Source organism: Rhipicephalus sanguineus, chromosome 7 (assembly GCF_013339695.2).
Source record: "Rhipicephalus sanguineus isolate Rsan-2018 chromosome 7, BIME_Rsan_1.4, whole genome shotgun sequence".
Taxonomy (NCBI): domain Eukaryota; kingdom Metazoa; phylum Arthropoda; class Arachnida; order Ixodida; family Ixodidae; genus Rhipicephalus; species Rhipicephalus sanguineus.
Genome location: NC_051182.1, coordinates 146,244,918 through 146,252,290, shown reverse-complemented (window position 1 = coordinate 146,252,290; position 7,373 = coordinate 146,244,918).

Genomic DNA, 7,373 nt, shown 5'->3' with positions numbered 1-7,373 from the left:
ATAGTTTCTTCGACGGCCGGTTCCCACTGAATGGTCAAGAGACCCTGCACCCACTGAATATAGTGTGGCGGCTATGGTATAGGATATATCGAGCCAAATATGAAACTTTAGGGATCCAATATAGTGAAAGCTATACGTCGGGCTATGTGATATGCGCACGCCATTTGTTTAAGCATTACAATGAGTGCCGTAGAACCAACGTCGCAGCTAGTAAAGTACTTAAATTTTGTTTATGTTTTAACTCATCGAATAGTAAACATGTCACGCGGGGAGTGTATTGCATAATGCTTGGCGCACTCGCTTTTCATTCGCGTATAATAACCACATGGTATTTACAATGCAAGGTATCATCAGATGCAGCTCGATGTCGCAACGCACAAAGCAAAGAGATGATGTCACTATCTGAACAGAGAGTGAGTCGTCAACTTACGTGACGCTGAAAAATAGAACATTTGAACAATATCGTCAGGTAAATAGGACATTGCTCTTTTTAGCCATGAGATCAACCCAAGTTTTCTTTTTGTAGTGATAAATACGGTTACCATAGAGCCATACTATTAAACGCATACTATCATTTTAAAAGAATTCAGCGCTAAACTTTAAACACAAGCACACAGAAAGACATGACGGGACGGGATGCATATTTTTCTTTTAAAATAAAAATATGCATCACCAACCAGCCCCACAACGTGTTTTGTTAGGATGAACACAAGTTCAGCTGGATCGCGACACAAAATGAACGCTTCATATGCATACCGATACGAATATGTAACCGGCATTTTGAGCCCGAATGTAATAAAACCTTACGTACGTTTTCATTTTCGGAATGTTAAGGGATCTTTTATACAGCGACAACGTTAAAGTGATAAACACCGAAAGCGTTACTGCTATAGTGACAAAAGGTTTCCTTAGGCAGAAAGTGACGCAGCGAAATATGGGTGGCGATGGCCTCCGTAGTTTTTCGCTGCATGATGCAACATGGTACCAGAGGCGTACGCAGAGTTGTTCATTAGGGGGAGGGGGTGAGGCGAAGATTCTCCTCAGAGCGAAGATTCTCCTCCTCAGAGCGAAGATTCTCCACAGGTGACGATTCTCCTCCGCATTGGCTGAGTCCGAAAGAAGATCAGCTTCGTAATGGACGCAAAAATGAAAATTAAACGATCACGTGCTTCTCAAAACGGCCTACCTTTAGTCCCCGGCTTCCAGGGGGTAAAGATGGGTAGTAAACAGTACTTAGTATGCAACATCAGGGGCCCCCGACCAACATTATCGTAAAAAAAGCGTGCATGGCCGTAAGCCTTGCATTTCAAACATTGCCGGATAAGACGTGACTGATTAAATGTATGGGGAGACTTGGCGCCCTCTTAGATGATTAGGGGGAGCGGCCGCCTCCTTTCTGCCGAAGTAAAACCCTCCTGTGTCAAAATTGGAAAGGAACCGCGGCATTTTTACTCGTTCACTTCCCGGAAGAAAGCTTCGTTAAATTGGGTTTGACGCCATGATAGTTTCGTTAATTCGAGTTGATGAAAACATTGAACCCTGTGGGTACCTGTTGGGGAATGGAAATGTCTTCATTCGACCGGGAAATTCGCGAAATCGGGTTTTGTAAGATCGATCGAGTTACAACACTACATTATAAATTACAAAACATATCGGTGGAATCGGATAGCCCTGTTTTAATACTGCGGTTAACAGAAATAAAGAGAAAGACAAGAACATAACTAAGTATGCAAGCATAGCGAAATACAAACGTCTATGGATCAACTATGAAGATCAACTGGCGGCCTCACTTGTCGATGTTCAGTGCGGTGAGGTTCATTCCCTTGATGGGTTCCAGGTACTTGAAGCTGAACTTTCCGTAAAGCTCGCTGTCGTCCAGAATGACGTTGAACACGAACCTGCTCCTCTCGGACATCACTACGTGCACCCTGACGTGCGGCGCGCTCGAGTTGACGATGTCGAAGTACTCGCCGTCCTGAACGACGAAGGCTTCCGCGCCTGCACACGTTTCATCCGTAAAGGTGAAATCACTCTGTAATCCCAGTCTGAATAAGTGACACGGTTCCTCATGCATTTGCCTAAGACGACTCGAAGGCGAAAGCCATCTTCTTCTTCTCAGTCGACCATATTAATTTCCCCCCACCCTCCCCCTGAAAGCTTTCTGCACCTAACGTGGTTTTGCACTGCCTCCGGGATCAGAGGCGTTCCAAGCTACCTGCGCCCCACGTGGTTTCGCAGTGCCTCTGGTATCGGCACAGCTTTGACCAAGTGACGATGACGTGTGATGACGTCATTACGTGACGCCGTAGTGACGTCATAAATTTTGTCTGTCTGTGACGTCATGATAACGTCTTGTAGTAATACGTCATCACGTAATGATTTTTGCATCAATCGTGTGGAAGGCACCGACGCCGACGGTCACTGTTCGCGTTTGATGAGGCATCTAAGGCTTTCGCCTTAATAAGCGACGGCAAGATAAGAAATTAGTAGGCTGCAGTGTAGTGTCTCATAGTTTCCGTTACTCTGGTATTCGAGCGATGGCGTTTTAGTAATGCCGGATGACCGGACGATGCACTGCGACACCTTGTGAGACGCTAGGTCTGACGCGATGCCTTTAGAGGCGTTTTCGTGTTTCACGAGTGTCCTTGTCGAAAAACAAACACTTTTCATAAGGTAATACATTTTGAATGGGTCATGAAGCACTCCTCGGGCATGGTGAAAAAACACACCCTGCAGAAGGCAGGCACTGCTAGGAACAGCTCAGCCAAATCTTGTATACTTGTACGCGACAAGAAGAGTTTAAAAGCGGAGCTCCAATCTACCATTTTCTCAAGCGCCCTATTTTCGTACAGAGGGATGTGCTCACTCTCTCCGGAGCTGCCGGCGCCTGCTGTTTGGCGTCACACACAAAAAAATAATGGTCTCGGCCAATAGCCGATATAAATCAAAAGCGGCGTTTGAGTCAGATGTGCTTCTAGCCACGGGGTGCCGCCACCTGCCGGCGCCGCGCTCCATAGTCTGCTAACATTACTCAGTGGCCACACTAGCGCACACAAGAATCACAACGTGAGAAAACGATCGCGTTCCATCACGCGCGCTCAAGGTCACTCCTATCTACTTATATTCAGCTTTATTGTCAGCCTTATATCTGCTTATGTTTATACTCAAGCCTATTCACACATATCTCAACGCACTAACGTTCATGCGCCACCTCAATATTTATTCATCAAAGGCGGGAGTGGGGGGGGGGGGGGGGTTGTTATGACTTCCCCCCGCAAACTCTTTCACGGAAGTTCTTGATAAAGATACCTCGTGTGCGTCGCGCATTTGATGGAAATGTTCTTACTGAATTGAAACCACTGATAACTGGTATTTGAAGGTACCAGATCAAAAGGCGTAACGTAGAGCACCGATTATGTGAGATATTGGCGTTGAAGAGCATTGATACCATAATCGAAAAAGCTAATTTTACGCTGTTAGACTCATGAGCCGACTCACTCAGGGTCAGACTCAGATAGAGCCGTGAGCCTGAGTGAATCCGGCTGAGTAATGATGTCACGGGGTCGTGATGTCGACGAAGGCAGCAGTCGGCGTGTCCGAGATGAAACTTTATTTGGCCGAACTTGTGGCCGGCAAACGGGAAATCAAACAACAGCAATACATACTGTACACTGATAGCGGCGAACAGAGCGTCGGCCGTCGAAAAACTGCTGATGGCTGGGACGCGTGTTCTTTTATACATCACGCATCGAACTCTCCAATCTTATCACTGGTGGTCGCGCAAGCTCTGGAATAATATTAAGGCGAAGTCTTTACAAAGTGATCTACAACAACCGCAAAGCTTCTCGAACACTGCGGCGTGGTCAGCGTCGAGTGTTGCTAACCGTCCTTATGGGTCAAACCCGAATACATCAAAGTGAAACAAGCGGGCGTGGCAATATGATGGTGAGTTTGAGTCCGGGTGAGTCCGGTTGAGAAAAATTTTAGTGAGTCTGAGACCGAGTGAGTCCGGCTGAGCAAAATTTTGATGAGTGTTAGTCTGAGTGAGCCCTCAGAGCAAAATATATTTCTTGAGTCTGAGTGAGCTCCAGTTTTTTTGCCGACCTATGGTCATGATGCGCGCTGACGTAACTTCTTTCTTCTCTGTCACCCCTCCTTGCGTAGCTTCCTGCGCGCTCGTCGAGACGAGAGGAGAGAGAGTGCGCTTGAAGGGTGCGACAAATCTCTTTAACTCCGCTTGTTCTTGAAGGAATCACGAAGTTTTTGTAGCAATCAATTTTTCAAGTAATACGCTCCGATGCTAAAGTCGTTCGATGATTACTTGGGACAGTGGCTCAGGACGCCCTTTAAATAGGACACTGTTGATACTCTGAACAACTTTGGGACGTTAAACCCTAGATATCATTACTCTAAACAACAGGTAAGGGTAGTACAAATGCACTTAATTCTTGCGATATTAGTTCCGTGTTTGCCTGGTTCATGCCAGCATCGCCTGTGTTCTGTGTTTGCTTACACTTCACGCCTGTGTGTTGTGTGCCTAATTTCGTGAGATGACGCCGTCGATCCTATTGCCGCTGGAATATCCGCATCCACGGTTGCCTTAGGCATCAAATTAAAGCACACTACTTCCCAAAGCACGAATTCGACTAATATTAAACGACGATTAACCCTGAAAGATCTTAGCGCGCACAATGTTCTCTGTCGTTATGCACGAACCTTCGAGAACGAGAAAGGCAGTCACAAACAGTAACAGTGGAAGATGGCCGCCAGTCTTGGACACGGTTCCGTCAACACCGGGAACAGTTTCTTCGTTTCGGAAACTTGACGCTGCAGAACAAGCATGTCAGCCACTTAGACGACCCTGTTTCTATTTAGAGCTCTTATTAAATCGAAAACCTATATGCCTTTTGACTAAAAACGATGGCTAAAGTTTAACTCTTCTAAACGTAGTTATCACGAACGAAAGGTATGTTTGGTTTGGTTTTGCAAATACTGTGCTGAGAGCGTTTCATTAAAGTTAGGCCTCTTCTCATTGTTGTTGTATTGCTGAGCGACAGCGGCGGCTGCAATAGCTTCAATTTCGGCACGTTTTCGTGCTTGGCAGGCTTCTCTATAACGTGCAAATCTGACCCCCGCCCCCCTATGCTCCGGTGTTTCAGCAGGAATTTTGCCTTTGCTTGAGATTTTGCAGCCGGCCATGTAGCTATAGCTATATCTGCTGGATGATTGGACTGAGCTTGTTGGTCACGCTGAGCCGCAAGCACAGACGGCCCAGCCGGCCGCGATATCCATGACCAGACTGAACAGTGGCCAGACTGAACGACCAAGCGCCGGCGAAGCAGCCGTTCGTCAGGTCACGTGGTACCGCAGCGGCAGGGCTCCGCCAGCGGGCGCATTTGCGATGCGTCTCCGCAGGGATCACGAAGTGTGACGCCACGCCTGCCCTACTTGCACTCCGACGGCTCGCACTCCGGCGCCTCGAGTTCATTCAGACACGATGAATGACTTTGGGAGACAGCGCAGTAGAGCTCTCGCTCTAAAATTACGGCGTCCGTCGTCGTCGTGAGCACGAATGGTTCCAAAAGTCACGTGACCAAAAGACGAAGCCACTCTTTTATTGATCAAGCTGGCTATGGTTTAACTCTTCATTAAGACAAGGGCACATCCTGCGAGCTTCACAGTAGTGGTGACAGTGGCCGACATTGAATAGATAAGCGTAACACAGTTCTGGCTTCGACCGCTCCTCCTAGGTAATCGCAAGTGTTAGCTGCATTCAAAACTGTTTTGCATACTCTTTGTGGAACTTACCGGCCATGGCTGATTGCTCGCTTGCTTTCTTGCTGCTTGCTCCGAAACGTGGAGTTCTTCTTCTTCTTTTCCGTTGTAAATGTGGTTCATGCCATTTACGGAGCGGGGTCCATGATGATGACTATGGTGATCATTCACGAGATGTCACGTACCCACAGTATAATTGATCAAGAGTGTTGCTGGTCTTATTTTGCGCTGTTATCTTAAAAATGACCTGTTACGGATTCAGAACTTTCAAAACTAATAAAGAGAAAGTATGGGTCTCATCGAATTGCGCAGCCGCTGATTAAGTTCGCGGCCTACTGCTGCGCACTTCCCTGACATTTGAAGATGTTACACGCGAACACACGGCATCACCGTCAAATGTTCGTTTTATTATTGCGATAGCAATTATATGGACAGTCTCGGCTGGATTTTGCCGTCGCCGCCGTCATGCACCGTATATGTATAAGTATGTATGTATATATATATATATATATATATATATATATATATTGTAAGCGCATTTAATGCACTTCATCGTTCTCATTTGTACATAGCCATCATCATCCCTGTTGTTCTTCTTCTTCTTCGTGGTTCTGTGCCGAGGCAGACACTGGAATAAACGGTTCTGCTGGCGTTCTCTGGTCCGGTCGTCCTGCGTCTTTCACAGTGGTGGAGGTGCTGGGTATATATATATACATATATATATATATATATATATATATATATATATATAAAAGCCCCAAAGAAAAATAATTCAGAAAAAGGCTTCCGAAGCGCGGAATCGAACCAGGGACCTCTTGCTCAGCAGCGAGTGGCGCTATCCACTACGCCACGAAACGCAGATCCTCCACGTAGCTAACGGCGAGCGTTATATACACACCCTTTACCGCTGGACGGACTCAGAGACGGCCGGCGCTGATAAGCGTTTCTTCATTACCAGCGAGATGGCGCTAGGAGCGCGACGGGTGCATTTAAAAGTCGTCGGCTCGCTCGCTCGCTTCTTATATTTGCGGAGGGAGAACCTTGGCCTTCTGCTGTCTGCTCGCGCGGTTTTCTCGTGGTGAGGGCAAGAGGGATGTTTCAACCTTTCACCGTGATGTCCGCGCTCATGTTACGGAGCGTACGAAAGTCGCTCGAGCTCAAGAGACGCCGCTAAACGAACACACAGAAGATGAGCGCGAACTATCAAGTGTCACAGCTCGACACTTGAAGCACGCTAGTTTCCTTCGCTGCTTCGGCCGCCTTTGCAACAGGAGCGCTGTTCAAACTGAGAGTATCCATTGGCGAGCCTCACTTCGTACAGCATTAATTTCTTGCTATCGCATTCATTGCTTCGCCCTTGCGGCGAAACTGTGACTTTTTTTTTTGCCTGACGCCGTGGAGACCTGTCTGTTGAGCGGTTCAGTGACAGGGCTACGCCAGGGGGGACATGTTTTCTCCTGCCACCCCTTTGCCCCTTACCAGCAAACATAGTCAAAACACAAAACATAAGTTCCCCGTCCTCCCTAAAGTATGTGTGTACAGACAGACAGACAGACAGACAGACAGACAGACAGACAGACAGACAGACAGACAGACAG